Source organism: Rhinolophus ferrumequinum, chromosome 9 (genome assembly GCF_004115265.2).
Source record: "Rhinolophus ferrumequinum isolate MPI-CBG mRhiFer1 chromosome 9, mRhiFer1_v1.p, whole genome shotgun sequence".
Classification (NCBI taxonomy): Eukaryota; Metazoa; Chordata; class Mammalia; order Chiroptera; family Rhinolophidae; genus Rhinolophus; species Rhinolophus ferrumequinum.
The window spans coordinates 49,893,437-49,914,611 of NC_046292.1; the positions used below are offsets into that span (position 1 = coordinate 49,893,437).

The 21,175-nt window shown below is 40.9% G+C and overlaps 1 protein-coding gene across 4 annotated transcripts in view; it reads right to left on the bottom strand.

Moving 5' to 3' along the window:
- The window catches only part of GNG12 (G protein subunit gamma 12), a 108,460-nt gene that overhangs the window by 61,890 nt on the left and 25,395 nt on the right, over positions 1-21,175 (bottom strand). For all 4 annotated transcript variants that reach the window (XM_033115058.1, XM_033115059.1, XM_033115060.1 and 1 more), the window contains exon 2: positions 255-306. The gene's annotated coding sequence lies outside the window, so the exon portion shown is untranslated. The remainder of the gene's footprint in view (positions 1-254; positions 307-21,175) is intronic.

The following is a 21,175-nucleotide window of genomic DNA, read 5'->3' on the forward strand; positions in this document are numbered from 1 at the left end:
TTTTAATAGTATTTGGCATGTAATCATAGATCTTTTCTCTGACCATGTCCTTAGCAAAAGTACATGGATTGATCTGTTGTTTTTAAGGCAGGAAAACATCTTAAATCATTTCAGAGAGAGAGAGAAAAAAAAATGTGAATAAACAGACATCTAATCATAGTACTAGTAGGGATGCATCTAACTCAGAAGTGTAAAAATCATACCCAAAACAATGTCAAACAGTCAGTTTGTTTTAAAAATGAAAGAGAACTTACCAGTAAGACTTTGTGTGGCCCACCGTTTTCAGGTTTCAAGTGGGGGAATAATCTGAAATAGAATTAAAGATTCCATAAGTAAATCCCATTTGGAAAGGGTGTGTTTCCGATCCCAAGTGACTGACATAATGTTGAGTATTATTTCTTTAGTTAAAGATTAGCAAAGTTTTTTCTGGCTCCTGATGGAATAGGGAGAGTTTTTCGTCTACATATTTCAACTTCCTGAACAGAGAGCATTCTCTCATCTACTTCAGGGAGTGCTGAAAGGCTGAGCCCAGTATAACTATAAATGGTAGTGTTTTCATCCAAACCCCTCCAAGTCAGCGGAAGTCTCCCTAGTTATTGCTCTTGCCTTGGTCCCTCAATCCCCTTCTACTGGGACCAAGCCATGTCTCCCTTTATGGAACCAACTAAAACAACAAATGGTCCAGCATAACTTGAATAGCAATGGGAGGAGTATAGAAGGCTTTCCAACACTGGTCACCTTATCACAACCACAATTTTTTTGTTTTGTTGGTAATGGTGAGCCTAAGGCAGTGCTGTTCAACAGAAATATAACACAAGCCGCATATATAATTTTATATTTCCTAGTAGCCGCATTAAAAACGCAGAAAGAAAATAGATGAACGTCATTTTAATAATATATTAATGGAACTGAATTTATTCAGACTATTATTTCATCACAACCAATAGAAACAATTATCAATGAGACATTTTACTTTTTTTTTTTCCATACTAAATCTTAAAGGTCCAGTACATCTCACCTCGGGCTAATCACATTTCAAATGGTCAGTAGTCACAGTGGCTGGTGACTATCACACCACACAGTACAGGCCTAGGGAATCTGTTCTTGGCCTTCAGGCCTGGAATCTGTTCTTGGATCTGGCAGGGCTCCAAACTGAGTCAAATGCATATGGGAATCTTATTCATCTATTTTCCTGCTCCTGGTCATCCATCATTACCCCATTCATGATGTCATTTTAGTAGAAATAACACTGTAGTAATAGCAAATACTTATATAGCACTTTTACCATGTGTCAGCTGTTTTCGGCATGTTCCTATGTTTCCTCAATTAATCCTCACAATCACTTCATGAGATAAGCATATTATCATTCCGATTTTGCAGTGAGGAAATTGAGGCACAGAGAGGTTACGATAGTGGGATTCTAATTCACATAGTCTGTCCCCTGAGCCCATGTCCTTAGCCACCATACTCTCAATTAAATTCAAACGGCTCAAAATAAGATAATTGCTTTCAGTTTTAATTATAACCACCAAGTGATCCAAGGCTGCTCTCATGATACACAGTCAGATAATAGCAGCAATGGCAGATGGAAGAGTCATGGGATGTTCTAGTAAATTAAGTTAAAAACAATTTAGGGTGAGAGCACAAAAACCAAAAGCAGGCCTGGGGTCAAAAGACTGCATGTATTGCATCCGGGGGCCTATTTGGATGACCAAAGTGGGGATGCCGGGGGAGGTTGATGTGGAGCCTCTGGAAATCTTGTTCTTCATGATTTTTCTGAGATAAGGGTCTATCACCTCCATCGGATTCCCAAGGGTTTGTAACAGATATCTCTATATCTGTCCTAGCAGGGGTAGAGAGTAAGAGGAAGAATCAGGTAGAAAGAAATTAAGAAAACACATCCTTTTCACTTTATTAATCTGTGCTTCCCCAAAGAAATCACACCTACTAAGACAAAATCAGATCCACACATGTGAACTCCCTGCCCAAATCACAGGAAAGGAGGTTGGTCAGTGACACTGTTTAGAATCAACAGGCCATAGGCCGAGGGCACTGTGGGATACTGCTGCCCCGTCTTGCAAGCTGAGCCCCGAACCTGCTGAAAGTCCTTCAGTGGCTTCCTCTAGGTTCCTCAGCCCAGTCTCCAAAGTCCCAGAGAGCTCATGCCTGTCCTTCTCTCTGGGCGCTAACCCAGGCATCTTGTCCTTTCACAACACATACCTATGACAGGTCCCTACATGTCCCCCACTCTCACTCTGCTGTGCCTTTGCAGATTCTGTCCTTTCTGTCAAATATGTCCTTTCCCTACAGTATCAGCCTATCTTCAAGTCTAACAAGTCACCTCCTCTGGGAAGCCTTTGTGAACTCCTTTGGCTGGCTTAGGGACAACTTCTCTACAGTAACAGTGGTATTCATTCAATTCAATCGATAAATTATATACTACTACTACTGATAATAACAAAGGCTGATTTTCATGGAGTTATGTACCAGGCACTGTTCCAAGTGCTTTGTGTGCAACTTGAATCCACTCAGTAACCATATGGTGTAGGTTCTTTTATTACCCCACTTAGCAGGTTCACAAACTGAGGCATAGAGGTTAAGTCAGTAGCCTAAGGTCACACGGCTTTTAAGTGGCAGAGCCAGACTACGAACCCAGACAATGTGGCTCCAAAGCCTGCTCTCTTAATGCCTGTATCATACCTGCCTCCCACTATGTTCCATGCCTTCTACTCTCATTGTCTCCTACGTTCCTCCATTAAGGCAAGTGGCTCCTGTGTTTTGGTTTTTCACTTACTAGTCTCTCTGCCCACCTGTTTGCAGAAGTTAAGAATGTGTCTAACTCATCTTTGTCTTTCCAGGACCTAGCAAGGTGTCAGTATATAGTAGACGCTCAATAAAAGCCCACCTAGGAAAACACTGGAACAGCATTGGAAGGAGGGGGACAAGACTATAAACTTGGGCCTAATAAAGACACAAGAGGATAAAAAGTGTCTGAATATGAGCTTTAACGAAGCAAGTTTTAACTTCGTCTTCTAAATCCAGCCAGTGCCAGGGAATGTTCATTTCCCAGGGCCTGTTTGGTACTAGAAGAGATGCAACGCAGCTTGGCCAACTTGATCGTATCGCCAACTAGTTCATCAGTTTCATTTAACTTTGCACATGGATCTAAGTAACAACATGCCCCCTGAAAGCCTCTGCTGGCCATTATAAAGGAATGCTAGAAAAGACTTCCCTTTAAAAAAATGAAATAGAAAGAAAAGACACAAAACCCTGTTTCTTAAGGCTTTCTTCCTTTCAAATAATTCAATATGAGCGTATTCCAAATAGACAAACAAACAAACAAACAAACAAAAAACAGTCTCATGTTGAAAATCTCCTTTCGCTGTCCGGACATGACTTTGCCATTTTATACCCTGGAATTCCATATATTTCTTTCCATCACTATCTAAACTCCCCTTGGATGAATACAAAAAGTGACCTTCACAGTGGGAAAGACTCAAGTTTCAAGATCTGGGGCATACACAGACCTCTAGGAAGAAAAAGAACTCTTTCTAGCTCACGTCAGAAATTGCATCTGGACCATGGCCCAGCCTAGCCACTCACAGATAAACGCAGTTAGCCATAACGCCCACCTTTCCTATAGCATCCAGAATGTAAAAGAAACCGCCAAACTCCCACGTATATGGATGTTAGCATCATCTCATCCCATCATTAAAACCAAATTGTAAATGTTTTATTTGACTCTTGGTATCTCATCTCCTTCCACAATAAACATTATGATTGAGAGGTTTACTGAGTACAAATTGTGTACAGGCCACTGCTGTAGGTGCTGGAGAGACAGCAGTGAATGAGATAAACAAGGTTCCTGATACAGGGGCTCTCCCATTGTAATGGGAGACAGAAAATAAATATGTAAAGAAGTAAGTAAAATAACTTCAAACCGTAATTTGTTCTACAAAATTTTCCATACAAGCAGGGAGTGATGTAACCTACTGTGTTTCCCTGAAAACAAGACCTCATAGATAGCCAGACAATCAGCTCTAATGTGTCTTCTGGAGCAAAAATTAATATAAGACCTGGTCTTATTTTACTATAAGACCGGATCTAATATAACATGATATAATATAATATAATATAATATAATATAATATAATATAATATAATATAATATAATATAATATAACATAATACGGGGTCTTATATTAATTTTTGCTCCCAAAGACGCATTAGAGCTGACTTTCTGGCTAGGTCTTATTTTCGGGGTAACACAGTACTGCAAAGTTTAATAGTGCCTCTTTGGTAACAGTATGGAGGAGTCTGGAAGAGGTAACAGTTGATGAATGGGTCAATGGTGACCAATCTAAGGCCCTCACTTGTTCAGGTGAGAGATGATGATATCTTGGTTCAGCAAGTAGAGACGGAGAGAAGTGGACGGATTCAGTGTAGTTCTGGAGGTAAAACAATTAGGACCTGCTGCTGGTAAAGCAGATGCAAGACATGAGGGAGACTCGGAAGGGGTCAAGCAACTGGGTCGATGATGGCTTTGTTGGAGGAGAAACAGGTTGAGAGAAGAAAGAAAATCAAGAATTCTGATTTGACTTTGTTAACTTTGAGACATCCAAGCACAGATGTCAAGAAGGCATTGAGAAGTACAGAACTGTGCTGTCCAATACAGTGGCCACTAGCACATGTGAGATTTCAATTCAAATTAAATACAATTAGAAACTAATTCCCCACTTTCATGAGCCAGATTTCAAGTGATCAAGCAGACGCAGAAGCAACTAGTTTATTGAATAGCATGGGTATAGAATATTTCCATCATTGTAAAAAGTCTATTGGGCAGGATTTGTCTAGAACATACATGATAACTTGCTAGACTCCCTTCATTACTATCAAGTTTATTGCAATTATAAAATGTACAATTGCAGGATCTCCCCTTTATATGCAGAGGAGAAGTTCCAAGACCCCCAGTGGATGCCAGAAACCGTGCACAGTACTGAACCCTATACATACTGTTTTTTCCTATACATACATACATACCTATGATGAAGCTTAATTTATAAATTGAGGCACAGTAAGAGATCAACAACAAAAACTTATAATAAATAGAACAATTGTACTGTAATAAATTATGCAAATGTGGTCTCTCTTAAAATATCTTATTGTACTGTACCCACACTTCTTCTTGTAACGATGTGAGGTGATAAAATGTCCACATGATGAGATGAAGTGAGGTGAAAGAGACAGTAAGTAAAATGAGAGTTACGTGGAGCAGTGTGATAGTCCAATAGTTGATCTAATAACTGACATGGCTACTAAGTACTAACTAACAGGCGGGAGTATGTATAGCGTGCATATGCTGGACAAAGATGATTTACGTTCCAAGTGGGCTAGGATGGGATGGCACAAGATTTCATCACACGACTCAGGACAGTGCACAATTAAAAACTTATGAACTGTTTATTTCTGGAATTTCCCATTTAATTTTTTTGGACTGCAGTTAGCCACCAGTAACTAATATGGTAGAAAGTGAAACGGTGCATAAGGGGACAACTAGATAGCCCCGGGAGAGCTTTAGCTTTAAATGGCGATTGGATTCTGATCTTTCTGAACATATTTGTTTCTAGTCTCATTTTAATTCTCTAGAAAAAACAACATAACAGTGGCACGATAGGAGAGTGGCGTGAACACTAGATTTACAGGCCTGGTTGTCAGCTGTCTCCACTACCAGGGACTTCCAGTAAATCACTTAACTTGTATGTGCTTCAGTTTCCCCATCTACCAAACAGGGAGCGACCCTGAATGAACTAGATTGAGAAGTACGTTGGACAATGTTTCCAGCTCTTGAGATATCTCCACTGTTCTCTAGTCAGGTCTATTATGTTTTCACTTGCAAATTCTGACATGATGTTATCTCAGATGGCAAAATGGATATAAAAGGGCCCTTGAAACATATAAAAGACCCTAGTGTAGGCATAAAGGGTACATTTTCCACAAAGGTGAGGCTAAGTTGAAAAAAATATACCCTGTGCCTTGAGTCCATCCCAGAATCTTGTCTGTTATTAGATGTTGTCAGGGATATTGAATTTATAAATACTATATGTGCCCAAGAATTACGAAGCAAGTCTTGAGCCCCAAAGGTAAAAGGCAGTAGGAACCAAAATGGTGACATTTTCCCCCATTGTGCAAGGGCTTCTGTCGCAGGGCAGGGCACACCCTGAGTGGGTGAATTGGCCTACTTTAATCAATAGTGCCACCCTGTTATCTCTGCCTTGAGACTGGCTCCTGTCTGGAAGAGCTGGTCTGGGCTGTTCCGAGGGAGAAACTCTTCCTTCTACCTGGTCACTGTCCTTAATCCCCAGAGAGCTTCTAGAGACTTAAATTTTGTTTGCAATTGAGTAGCGGGTGATATAGGTCCTAATTTGTAAATAATTTGGGGGTGAGGGGAGAAAGTATCCTGATTATGCCAAAGCTAGTGAGAAATTATAAATATACATGTATTCCTATTTTGTCACACTGTTAAGAGACTATATGAAAACAGAAAACAATTCATTGAAATGTTACATACAACATATATATATATATATATATATATATATATATATATATATATATCTTTTTTTTTTCCTATTGAAAGAGTAAAGGCAGTTTCTGTTTTGTTTTGTTTGTTTTTCAATGACAATTTTAGAAGGATAGCAAGCTTCTTTGAAATTGACCCATATCCCCACTGTTCTAGGGCTTCTCTCTACTTTTGCCTGTTACCCTCCATAGATGCACATGTTTTTATATGTCTATGGCTGTAATTTATACTAGTAGTAAAATTAATGAAGGCATTGGAGTTGGACAGATCTAGGTTTGAATGTTGGCTCCTCAACTACTAATGAGCTGCAAACTCTTGGACAATTTACCTCCAAGCCTCAATTTCTAAAGTGTAAAATACCTTTTGCACATAGCGGCTGTAAGGATAAAACGGGAGAATGTTGGCACAGTGCCACTAGGAAAGAGTCTATAAACGACGGCAATTATTTTCTTCTTTCATTTTACTTTAAATCTTAAATATTTTTTATGTGTTTCTACACATATTCATGATGATTGTCTAAGGGGCCTAATCATAGTCTTTCATGTTGAAAAGTCATAACTTACAAAATCACTCCCCAAACGCTGAATATTTGTTATTGCCATTTTTTATTATTATAAATAAGATTGCATTGGATATCTTCATGCTTTAGCTTTTTTTCATTCCTTTAACTTAGTTCCCGAGATTCCCTAAATTCCTACAGTAGAATTAGTTTTTTTTTGCTTCTAAAGGGTCTTTTATTAACATACAATAATACCACTAACAAAACAGTGGAGAATTTCTGAAACCTTGACATTTTATCCATAAAATGGTATTCCTAATGCTGTTTGAATTTGTGTTTCTAAGGAAATTAATGAGGGGGAACACTTTTTTTCCTTTGTTCATTAATGGTTTGTCACCTTGAAAAGCAGTTTAAGTTTACATTCTTCGCTTATTTTTGTGGTAGGATCTTGATGGTTTTCTTTGGAGTTTGAATGAGTTCCTCACAATGCATGATAATCAAGAGTTAATATATATGTATTTGCTATAAAAATGTTTCAGATATTTTATAATTTTAAGATAATCTTTTCATTTACACAGCATTTTACTAAACAATAAGCAACAGCCGTATTTTGTATGAACCTCATGAGCTAGGATATTGCTTCTTGGCAAATGTTTGGATTTTGGTTTTTTTAACGTCTATTTACAATGCACTTTGATTTTCACAGCAACCCTGTGAGTGAGTTGGGGAGTCTGAGAATTCCCACTGTGTGGCAGCGAAAACTGAGACTCAGACAGGCCAGGTGACTTAGACAAAGCCACCAGATCCTGGATATTGGCCACGTCTGGACTCAGGCCTTTTCCTGAACCAAAGGACCTCTCATGAAAGGAAGTTTGTGAGGTAAAACGAAGAGATGGATTTTGTGCAAAATGCATTCTTATCGAAAGCACCAGCTCCTCATCATTTCCTATTAGAAAGCCTTTATACAGAGCATCAAAACAACTGTGCCTGCAGCACTGGAGGCAATCAAGAAATGTCAGTAGTATTTGAGGAAATCCACCAAAACAATGGTTTACATAAGTGACCATCCTTAAGCAGTTTTTATGCAGTTAAAATAACTTAAATAACTTAGACCTAAATTAAGTGTTGCCTTTTTTTAAAAAAAAACAAACCTCGTGTGAATGCCACTTCCTTCCCCATATTCCTTCACTCTTCGGCTCAATGAAACCCCTCCTCTCCTAGAATTTCTACAACTTTTACCACTTTCGACCTGGTATTACAAGTGCTTCAGAATATGTTTCACCTTTTCTACTAGATGGTAAGGAACCAAGCGTCCATATCTTATTTGAGTTTGTATCTCCCAACGACCTTAGGCCCTGCGCTGCAAAGAGGCAGCACTCAGTCGGTGCTTCACGGAGCATTAGGGGAAGAATTTTATATAGTTCAGAGACAACGGTTTAACAAAAATTACAGTTTGGTTAAAGATCAGAGGATTAAAGTATAGGTTGCATTAATGTGTGCTTTTTGCTACAGTCCTCCTTATTTTCACAAGCATACTATCATGAGACAGTTCTAATACACTTTTAGGCCAGAAGTCCACATTAGTTAAACAATACTAAACCACATTAAACAGAATGTCCAGAAATGTTTCCAGCCTTGAACAAATCTCTATAATTCTGTAGATATATCTGTTATGCTTTCATTTGCAAATTCTGACATAACTCATTCCTTAAAAATTCACTGTGTACACAGACACACAGAAAGATACACACACACACACACACACACACACACACACACACACACACACACACACACACCACGTAAGCACAAAAGTCCTGGTTCAGCATTTGGGAAAATCTCAGATAAAAATATGGAACATCTGTTTCCTAACATCAGGAAAATTCACAGGAAACGATTAATGTTTACTAAGGAGAAAGAAAAATAATCTGAATCAAATTATGAAATGAAGCATCCAAAATGCACAATTTAATACAGTATAGCCTGCGAGTCATCAGATCTTCAGAAACGAGGGGAGGATTTCACATTTTACTGAAACCTGTCAAAGTAGAAATATTTTTGTTCTGTGTATACACAAATAAACATAAAATCGTATTTCCTTACCCTACATCACATTCTCAGGTCCTATTGGTATTTATGTAACCCTTGGCAGTTTGGGTTGGTTGCTGCGTGTGTATTTTCCTAACATGCGCAGGGCCTCATAGTGCAAATTCAGACCTAACTATACTGGACGGTGGTCCCTGGATGGAGAGCATGTGGCTCTTTTGAGCAAGACCTAGAGGAGTTTATGTCTCCGCAGGAAAGCAAGAAGGACAGTAAATGACAGGGCCACAGCACGGCTAAAGCAAACTGTACATGAAAGTGGTCTATTGCCTGGTGGCTCTTCCACTATCTTGCTCCTTATAAGCCTCTCTGTACCTACCATATCCCTGGCAACGGGATGGTGCTGGGCATACAGCAGAGAATAAAATACAGTCCCTCAAGGAGCCTACAGTAAGCCATGCGGACAACTGATCAGGCAATTATAGCTTCAATGGCACATAATCTAACCGCAGTAAATGAAAGGAGCTCTGAGAGCACACAGGAGAGGTGCCTATACCAGCCTGGGATGATAATGGAAGGCTTCCAGGAGGAAGCAGTATTGGAGCTAAAGGGTGAAGAATGACCAGTGTCAGCATGAAGCTGAAAGGAGGGAGCCCTGAGCAAGGCAGAGGGAACAGTTTGTGCAAATGCCCGAGAGGAAGCAAGAGTACCTATGCTCACTAGGGGCTGCAAACAGCTTCATGCACTGTATGTAGTAAAGGAGTTTCTAATGAGAGAGAAGCCTTACTACCTAAGGGCAAAAGCAGGCAAACCCAAAGCGGGTAATTAGTGAGAACATGGGGCCAATGGAAACAGCCCAGGAACTCTAGCAGCCTCACTTCAGAAAGAACTAGCTCTGACTCATCCAGGGGGAACAACCAAGACCCTTTTAGGTGACAGGCTTCTAGAGGACAAGGAGACAGACTGTTCCATCAGAGATGATGCTGGTCCCCAACTCCACAGAAAAACCAATAGCCAGCTACCCAAACCCAGACAGGAATGGCGAGCAGGCCTTATCACAAGCCCATGAGGAAGACAGAACTAGGCCCATTTTACAGATATATTGCTGGTTTTAGAAAAAAAAATATTTATTGATATTCCTCTCTGTTCATTGATCCTATCTGACTAGGGAAACCAACTTATGTTGGTATGGCTGGGACTTTCCATGTTTAGCACTGAAAGTTCTAAATCTTAGGAAACCCCTCAGTGCCATGCAAAACAAGGTGGTTGGTCACCTACTCAGAGTTTGTGAGGTGCACGAAGTGGACAGTAGGGTTTATGCCCCAGGTTTTTATACTGAAACTGGTGCAAAGTTAAATGTGGTCTAATCCCCTGGGAGCTAACCTGGACCCTTTGAGCTATGGGATCCTCTGGGATATCTTGGGGGGCTTATCTGGGGATCCTATATCATTTACAATAATTCACACGGAATAATATTTGCAAAGCACAAGCCTAGCTTAGGGCCTTGTGATCACTAGCTGTCGTGCTGAAGGTAAAGCATCACTTACTTAACGCTTACAGAAAGCAGTAATTAGTCAAAAGACTGAATCTAATTTTTGTTGTTGTAAACTGAAAATTAATCAAATATCTTTCAACTTTTACTATTGAAAATGTTCCTTAAAAAATTAGTCTACTTCCCCACACAGAGTAGTAAACATATTTTCATATTTAACTAAGGATCTTACAGTGTTCCACCCATTGCAATTGCTTACATTCTTACTGTCCAACAGACAGTTAAGCAAGTTTAGAAGGCAAAGGAAAACAACACAACAGTTTCCAATAAATACAGCCACAATAGGATATTGCTTTATGGCTATATTTGACAGGCAGAGAGCGGCTGACAAATCTGCACAGAATGAAAGTAAAAAACTGGGCCTTGTATAACTACAGCAAAGAAAATGACTGCGGACTGTGACTGAGATAATGGCAATACTTGAGCTGTGGCTACAGTGCTGTTGACTCAGGCAGCTGCCGCACACAGTTCTTGTCTGACAAAAGGGAGCATAGCTCTTCAAGAGCACTCCTTTCCTTGCAAACGGGTCATGAGTACAACCGTGCCTGAGAAGGATGCAGGACTTCAAACTGATAAGATCCATGGGCCCACCATGAAATCCCGTTTTAAAGGCATCTCCCTCCCTCAACCCCCCAGGAAGCTCAGCTAATGTTAGCCAGGCTCAGTACGCCTTGTGAGAACTCCTGACCTAGCAGTGGACAAAGATACGTGCCTTAGACTCTGGCAACAAACAATGATCTCCAACACATTTCTGGTTCGTTTTCAATGCAAAAATATTTTCAAAAGCCGACCATGCTATTCAAGCCGACCTTGAATAGAGCTATTCAAGGAAAAAAACACTATTGAGTAAGGTTCATTTTTACTAGCCTCAGGAAAGTTAAAAAAAAAAAAAAGTAAAATTTGGCAGCATTTATCACTGGTAATCTATATTTGAACTATGTTTCCTTCTAAAAATTTCAATTTTAGGGGAGGATTGTGGGTAACTGAGATTTTACTGTATGTTGAAAATAATCATTTTGCCCACGAGGCTTAGCTTTCTAGTTGTATGACTCCTTTCGATGACACGCTTTCTGTTAGACACTGAGAGAGTCATCACAGAAATATTCCGGTTATGTCCGCCGCACAGAGTCAGGCAGCATAATAAGGGCAGGATGCAGCAAAGGGCACTGCCCTGAGCGTGGGTCAGAAAAACAAGACATGGGAGGTTTTGTTTTCATGCTGCCAGGCCTTTGGCGTGGACGAGCATTCTTCTCCTGGCCTTGGACTCCGATGGAGAGAAATGAGAAGCTCCTCAGGCGAGGCTGTGAGCGGCTCCCTCCAAGCCCCACGTGTTCACAGACTTGTGGAATGTGTGTGCCATGAAATATCCCAACCTGGTTTGGGGGCTTTGACACCACTGAATGATTCAGTCTTACATTGTAACTACCAAAACATGGATGGGCAGTTGAGAATCTTTTTGTCACTGAAAACCAATCAAAGGAGTAGATAAGTTACAGAGATTCTAAGAAATTGTTCCTCTTTTCCCGTATCATCAAGAGATCAATAGCTTGTAAAAACAAACAAATCCAGTTGTGTTCAACATAATCATAATCCACTCAAAGCCACATAAATTCACTAGGAAGAAGATCGTTCCTATGAAAACCAACCCTTTTGGTACAACCTACCTGTTCTTTCACCTCCCACTTGCTTCCTGGGCAAAGCCGCCTTTGCTGCCTCTACTATAACATTAGTTTTCCTGACACTTTTTTTTCCTATTGGGGAAGGGGAACAGGACTTTACTGGGGAACAGTGTGTACTTCCAGGACTTACCCCAAGTTTGCCATTATTAGTTGCAGGGGGCACAGCCCACCATCCCTTATGGGAGTCAAGGAATCGAACCGGCAACCTTATGGTTGGGAGCCCACATTCCAACCAACTGAGCCATTTGGGAGCTCTGCAGCAACCCAGCTCAAGGTGCCATGTTCAACCTTAGTTGCAGGGGGCGGAGCCTACCATCCCTTGCGGAAGTCGAGGAATCGAACTAGCAACCGTGTGGTTGAGATCCCACAGGTCCATGTGGGAATCCAACTGGCAGCCTTCGGAGTTAGAAGCACGGAGCTCCAACCTCCAACTAGGCCAACCCTCCAGACATTTTTTATGGACCTTCCCATTTTACATATTTTCTGAACTACACAACTGGCTGACCCTCCCTTGGGGAAGTGATATCTTCACTGCACCAGAAAAAAATAAAAACCACCACCCAGAGCCACGGGAGGGGGCGGGGTTCATCATACCACTGGGAGGGTTTTAAAGGCAGCCTAGGGCAGTTGACAGTATTCTGACCTAGGAGTGAGCCGTTTCCATGCTCAACCCCTCTCCTTGGGGCCTCCTGTTTCTCATTGTTTACATATCTGCATGGACAACTTGATTATAAGGTCCTTTGACTATACATCCCATTCTTTATACTTCTGTGTATTTGTTTTCCTGTCCATAAGAATGAGCTCTTTATGTAATATATCCTGGTTTTCCAATAAATGGGTGGGGGGAGAGCTCTGGATATATATGTTTACATATAGTTATCTACATCTGAAATGCTCACAGTGGCCTAGTGGAAGAGTAATGGACCGGCTAATTCAGAAATTAGGTTCTGTGGTTGAAAAACGGGGGTTCTGTGGAAAGTAACCACACAGGGGGATCTGATCATAAATTCCTAACTGGGCAGGTCAGGTGGGTATAGCCACTCCACAGGCCTGTAACTTCTTTAGTGAAGGGTTTTAAGCCAGCCCTGTCCATTGTTTCTGTGCATCTAGGTTAACACACCTTTGAAATAAGCCATAATCACCCTCAAGAGAGCACATAATCTTGTTAACTAGCCTGTAATCCAATCCCCACTTTGTTTTCCCCCACCTCCAGGTAATCTCCCCTCCTTAATTTAAAATGCATAAAAGAAGCTGCAAAACTGTCACTTTAGCTCAAATAAACATACAAAAATTCTCTACAGATTTGGACATTTCTTACGTCAATAGTTCCTATCTATCTCCTATTGGCAAAGCTAGCTTTAATTCCTGTGAACAAGTCTCCTTGAATTCTATGAAAGTTTGCAGATACTGATGATATAGGATAGGTTTTCTTAATCTTTTAACACTCACACTCATCTTTGATAAGCATAAAATCCTTCCATCCCCCAACTAGATTCTGATGTGCCCTTCCTTTGATGTTTTGGGAAACTATGATAGCATTCTCAGCTGACTTTGCTGGATTCTCTCCTCTTCCAATCTAATAAATTTCAAATCTACATCTCCATTCCCAGCCTTTTCTCTGAACTACAGAGTTATTTATCTCACTGATTTCTTAACATCTGCCCTAACATCTGCCTTGTTAGGCGTCTCAAACTTAACCACAGCCACCACCAAATTAATAACCTCCCCACACAGTTGCCCCCCTGAGACTCCCAATGCTGAAAGTGAGACACCATCCTTCAGGCCCTGGTTGAAGCCCAAATCCTCATTCACCTTTGTCTCCATCCTCACCTACTCTGTATCCAGTCAATCCATCAGTAAATCCTGCCAGCCCTACCTGCAAAATACATCTCCCAAATCCAATCACATCTCAGCATCTCTTCCACTGTCCCTCCAAACCACCCCACCCCCACCCCAGTGGTCCAAACTATGGGCATCTCAATGCCTAGTCTCCCCACAGCAGGAGCGTCATCAGATCACTTTATTCCCCTATTCAAACCTCTCCAATGGCTTCCCAGCATGCACTGCACACACGAACTCTATCCAACCACACTGACCACCCCTTCTCCTCAAATATGCCAAGCAATCCTCTGCCTCAGGGCCATGGCATTGATTCTTCCTTCTACTTGAACTTTTCATAGACACCCTAGGCCTGTGCACTTCTCATCCTCACATCTTTCAGGTCTCTGTGACAAGTTATCTCCTCAGAGAGACCCTACTCTTTCTTCCTGGACCTGCTCTTTTTTGCTTCATAGTACTTAATGCTCTATTTTCTGTCCTATTGAATAATTAGCCCTCTCCTGTACTGGAATGTAAACTCCGCAAGAAAAGGATGTTGTTTGTTCACTGCTGTACCCCCAGTGCCTGAGGCGACGCCTGACACAGACGAGGCATTCAATAAAATTTTTTTTTGTTGTTGTTACTGAACGAATGCATATTCTCAACTAGCCAGAAGTATTTTGAACTTGATTTTCGGATGTTTGTATTATGAAATAAATATTTCCCCTCTTCCCAAGTGAATCATAAGATAATACATGGTTTTTAGATGACACACGCCTCCCCTTTAGATAGATAGGTCTGCCCTCTATGAAACACCCCACTGAGGAGTGGGCGAGGGTGCTCCATCCTCTTGAGGATCAATGATGTGGTTGAGGACCAATGTGATGGCTGAGTTCAGTGTATACAAATTCATGGCTATACCTGAGTTTTTACTAAGCATCTGACATGTTTTGCAATCTTTTGCCTCACACTAAATAAAGCCTTAAAGCTTTACTGCCTTTAAAGAAAAAAAAGAAAAAAGCTCAGAGATTCAATAAAGAGACTGTCTGCCTTATTTATGGCAGTGTCAGTGTTTCTTTCAGTTAATTCTGAATACGGCAGGCTCTGATTTCAATGCCAAGTGGTTTGCTACACTATTTTTATTGTATGCTTCCAGGGAGTTTGGCTCAGCAGCCACAGAAAATACTGTGGAATATTAAGAAAACCCTTCGGAAGAGACAGAAGGAAGAAGGAAGCACAGATCCCTCCTGCCAGGCATCTCCAATACATTTGGGTTTTCTGGTTGCTTCTTTAATATGGGTGCTTTTAAGAAGAGCAGTGTTTTCCTTCATGAATGAGCCCCATTTATCATGATGCACCAAGTGGTCAGTGTTACTCCGAGGGGACAGCCATTCTCCCAGTCCTCTGGCATTTTCCCAGCATGGCAGTGAATGCTACCCCACAGGGACCAGTATCTCATTCTGTGAATTCTACCTTTCTCGCCTTTACTTGGCCTCTTAGCAAATCTCAACTTCAGAGAGTTCAGTCAACTGGCATTTGTTTATGCAAAGTATCTTTTCTCCTAAAGCATTATCTTTCTGGAGTTTTTATATGGGAGACTGTGGAATTCTTATATAAAAATATATTATCAATCTCCAGTCACTTGAGAAATAGCGCAGTTCAAGGATATGATCAAATACTAACATTAGAAATAACATAAATAGAAAACACTAACCAGTATCAGTTCTGACCTTTTACCTCTTCAATAAATAAAATGCCACAAATCATATGGAAGTCTCAGTGAACTTATATTTACATGTGTGAGTATTTCTTTAAACCTTAAAAGTTTTAATGTTTGTTACAGAGAATCCTATTTATTGAATTATTATTTAGGAATGTAAGTTGTTGGGTGACTTCTCCAAGAGAGGAAAATGTTAGACACTGATTATTAAGCATTTTGCCATCCAAGTCAAAAGCTCCCACAGAAACACTTTGACTTTTTTCTTTTACCTACATATCTGGATTCCTAGAATGTGTGTGGGTGTGCAGTTTAACTCAGGACTTAACTCCACTGTAGTCTTTGCATCTTTCTCAGGTTGTAGAAGCAGCTTCCTTTCTTTCTCTGTTCTCTGAACCCTGAACATGGGAAGAGGCAGCATAAGCCAGACACTAGGGACATTTTGACCGACCCTCAAATTCTTACACTCTTCAGTAAAGCTTCATTGCCAACGCTCCTTTCAGCCCCCCACTCCCAGCGTCCCTCAAAAATGGTTTTACATTTTCTTCTCTTCACTTAGCTTGGCTGGGGAAGAATTTTGGTAACAGCCCTTTGGCCAGTTTTGCCACAGGACTTCAGGGTTACAGCATTTCAGAGGCCCACCATTAACTTCAGGAAAAATATCTGACTATTTTAAACTCTCTTACTCCTCTTTTCTTTTGCCACTTGAAAAGGAAGAAAGAAAAATAAAACCCTCACACACTTAACAAAGAGATATATATGAGGTCAGGTCTGCTAATTAAGGTCGTGAACTTTTTGCAATGATGTTGATAACCTTTTTTGATATCAGAAGGATTATTCACTATGAATTTGTACCAACTGGACAAACAGTTAACCAAGTTTACTATTTGGAAGTGCTGAAAAGGCTGCATGAAAAAGTTAGACGACCTGAACTTTTCACCAACAATTCATGGCTCTTGCATCATGACAATATACCAGCTCTCACAGCACTGTCTGTGAGGGAGTTTTTAGCCAGTAAACAAATCACTGTATTGGAACACCCTCCCTACTTACCTGATCTGGCCCCCAATGACTTCTTTCTTTACCCAAAGATAAAGGAAATATTGAAAGGAAGACATTTTGATGACATTCAGGACATCAAGGGTAATAGGACGACAGCTCTGATGGCCATTCCAGAAAAAGAATTCCAAAATTGCTTTGAAGGGTGAACTAGGCGCTGGCATCAGTGCATAGCTTCCCAAGGGGAGTGCTTCGAAGGTGACCGTAGTGATATTCAGCAGTGAGGCATGTAGCACATTTTCTAGGAGGAGTTCACGAACTTAATTGTCAGACCTCTGGGTCACAAAAACTTTTCTACCCAGCTTAAAACCAACAGAATCTTAACCCCCCAACTGGGGGCTTGCAGATCCTGAATCTCCTGACACAGATAACAAAATCTTACAAGTAAATCATATCCACTAAACTTGAACTTCTGCCTTTTTTTTTTAACCCGATTACTTAGGTGAAAACGTGGCTGACACTAGGGCATTCTGATGGTCCACCTTCCTCAGAGCCCTCAACATTTCACTGCTAACAGAAACCCAGGGTGTGCAGGTGGAAAAGTTGTGAGCTCAGGAAAGGTGGGAGCCCAGCTCTAAGGGTAGCCATGTGCCCTGTTAACCCAGTGAGCCCGGAGGGGACGTTTTGTGAGGATTCTGGGAAAGGAGTTTGCTTCCTCATGAAAGATAGAAGCCACCATGACAGGCGCCTCCTTCGTTCTCAACTTTGAAAGCAGTCATAGACCTGTGACAGCCATTTGGTGACAGTGAGAAAATTTTAAAAACTCAACACAGCAAAGAGGGCGGATCAAGGAATGAAAAGAACATAGATCAGTAGCAAACAGCAGATGCAGGTGCCTCCTTCAGACTTTCTGAAGGTGTGGAAAATATCCCCCTAGTTGTTAGGGCCACGCTGAGTCATGTTTTCTTTTCTGTTACTTACAGCCTTGATACACGTGAGATGGCAAAAGAGAGGTTTACGGCTTTTTAATTTGGTTCCCACTAACTTAGAAGTGAGAGCATTTGCTTAGCAAATCTCAAGCTAATAGGGCAAATATAACTTGCTTCAATTATTTATATTATGTATTCATGTGTATATAATATATATGACCTATATACAATATATTACTTATATTATGTATATTATTGAGCAGAGGCCCTCAGTCTTCTCAATCCAGAGTGATGTCTCCATCCATTCATCCATCCTTTCTTTTTTTCCTGTCAAAAACCAACTGCTGAGCCTACCCAGTGCCAGACACTGCACTAGTCATTGGGGGATATATAAACAACCCAAAGGACAGATAATATTATTTCCATTTTAGAGATAAGGACTGAGGTTCAGAAGGTTTAAATGTTTTTCCCTAAACCACAAGCCTACAAGAAGCAGAGTTGAGAGTCAAATCCAGGACTATGCGAATTCATAGGCCTGGCGCTTTTCACTATACCATGCAGTTTCAAACTTAGCCATCACTTCGTTAGCTTAACTGAGAGATAACAAAAACTGTATTGCTTTTTAAAATTCTACCATTTTGCCTGTCCCCCACCCCACCATCTATAGCTAATCTAAAGTAGTTACATTCTACTCTATCTAGACATTTGCAGCACCCAGACCTAATGTCCGCTATTCAACTGCAAGTCTGATTGACACCGTTTACAGGAGAGCAGTGTCACCATGATGACTTCTGCTTCTCATCTTGCAACTATTGGCTGCTTGTATGCACCATTAGTTGGGGACTTTTTCGACCCTGCTCACCAGGGCCTTCTACTTCCTAGTACATGATAGATCCTCCCTACCTATCTGCTAATTAAACGAAGAAAAATAAGCCAGTGAGTAAGATGCTGTCTCAGGAAACCCTGAATGCCAGTGCTTAAGACTCTTAGTTTAATGAGCTGATATCACTTCCAAGACTTTGGCAGAGAGTGCCATTCTAGAAGGTGCATAACAAGTTGCTGACTAAGTAATCTGTACACAGTATTTACAGCAAATATGTTTCTCATTATGAAACACTGGAAACAACCCAAGTGTCCAGCATTTGAATGAAAAGTTAAACCGGTGGCTACTTACCAGTGCAGGGGGTCATTTTATTGCCATCACAAGAAGAAAGATGTAGAGTGTGAGGACTCAGGTCAACACGAACCAAGGTTAGATGCAAAAGCAGACCAACAGAAAGGATGTATGCAATGGCCCCAACTACACAAAAATATGCATGTGGAAACTGCCTGGCGTCAGAATGTGAGTCTGGACTCAAAAGAATAGCTGTTGCCTTAAGTGTCCAATAAAAATTCAGAATTTGATGAAATCACTCACAATTGGCTCTTCTTTCTACTATTTTATCTCCACAGCCCTTATGATCAATATTATAAAGTCTTACAAAATGCATGTTCACAATATAACATGTGACCAATTTTGAAAAACATGCCTGCTAGGTGCCTAGGGTGAAAATGAATGCCCTACTGATAAAAGAAAACATCCATTTATTTGCCAGGCTAAACATATACATTGTTCTCAGTGCCTGAGGGCCGCATGATAACGAAAGCTCTGTGTGTGGGCATGTGTTTGAAGAGCACAATCCGTAACTCTTTCCAAACTGTACATTCAGATAACCCAGTCTTCGCTTTGCAGGGACAATCATTACTTGCTGAGTCTGGCACACTCAGGATGTTTGTTTGCTTGAGGCCTGCATTTCTACACCCTTCCCTTGGGTAACTCTGGCTTGTTCAAGAATTTCTGAAGTTGGGTGCATTTCTCTCAAATAAAAAATAATAACCATAGTACATTTATTGAATATTTTACCGCTATAACCCCAGACACAGGGTATATGACATATAGCAGATGCTCACTAATACATGTTTATGAGCCGAGTTACCCTGTAGTTCATTTAACTCTCACGTCCACATTAAGAATGAGGTATTATAATTATCAACATCTTTTAGATGGGGTGCGGAGAGTAAAGCCCATTGCTTAATAGCAAACATTTTGCTAAGATCAACAGAAATGGATTAGTTAGCTCCCTACCTCAGCTCACCCCACTTCAATACCTGGGTCATTCTAACCTGGAATATCACACTTTTATGAGTTAAAAATTAACTGATAAAACACAAAACAGCATGATCACCAGAACACGATTTAAAATTATTCTTCTATTCATGCCTCACTTACCCTGCCACAAACATACAGGCCCCTGAAAGGCAGGGCCTCCCCTTTACATTTCATTGGAAGGTGGAAACACACTCCTAAAATGTGTCACCAAGTGCAAGACGAGCACGTAGAGAAGGCAGTCCTGCTTCTTGTTGAGCACTTAGATTCATAAGCACAGCTGAGTCAAGCTGCACAAAACCATCAATTAAATCGACTGTGAAAAAACTCAAGTATGAATAACACAAAAATAAAACTTAACTCCACACGTGAAATCTCAAGAAGCCCCACTAAGGTTATGTGGCTTAGGGAAAAGGGTCCCTTGCTTTGGTATTTCTGACTTTTGGAAAATCGTCAATTGATTTTTATTATCAGTTAATAATTCTCAGTTAAACTTTTCATACTTTGCCTGAAGAAGTTCTGACCTAGAAAACGAGGTGGGAGATGAAAAACAAGGATTACAGTCCAGTTACGGTCAACATGGGCAGTGCCCCTGCGTGTTCCTCCCAGGAGCATGGGCACTTAACAAGAAAATCACTCCCTCCGAGCCAAGACCTTTCTCAGGTGACTGAGCAGGCCGAGCTCTTCAAGTTCTAGTGTAAGCAGGGCTGAGGCCACCAGTGCCTCCACTGGCACTATGGGATTATCGCAATCGCCTCAAAAACAGCTTCTCTGACTCAAAGGCTCTCTCCTCACCAAGCCAGTCTATTCTTCCCCCAGCTTCATTTTCAGTCTTTTGTTCAAGACACTATAGGGAAAAAAAAAAAAAAACCCTACAGGAGGTCCCTATTATCTTCTGCTTCAGTCTGTCCTTCTCTGTTGGTTTTTAATACCACAACATATGAGACCACTGGGGCTAACCGACTTGTGCTAACCAATCTCTTCCTTACTCTACTGTGGTGACCTCCTACCCTCTTCCTTTCCTCACACATGCCTTTCAGCCAAGTTGTAGTCTCAGCCTGGAACGTCCTCTGTCCATTCAAGTCCTGTCAGGCCCTGCTAACTCCATTTCCTCCAAAGGGATTCCCCCAGCCCCACCTCAACCTCCCGAATGACTTCCAATTACCTTCCTGTATGTTAAGCTTGCCTGTGGAAAGAAACAGACTCCCTCAGT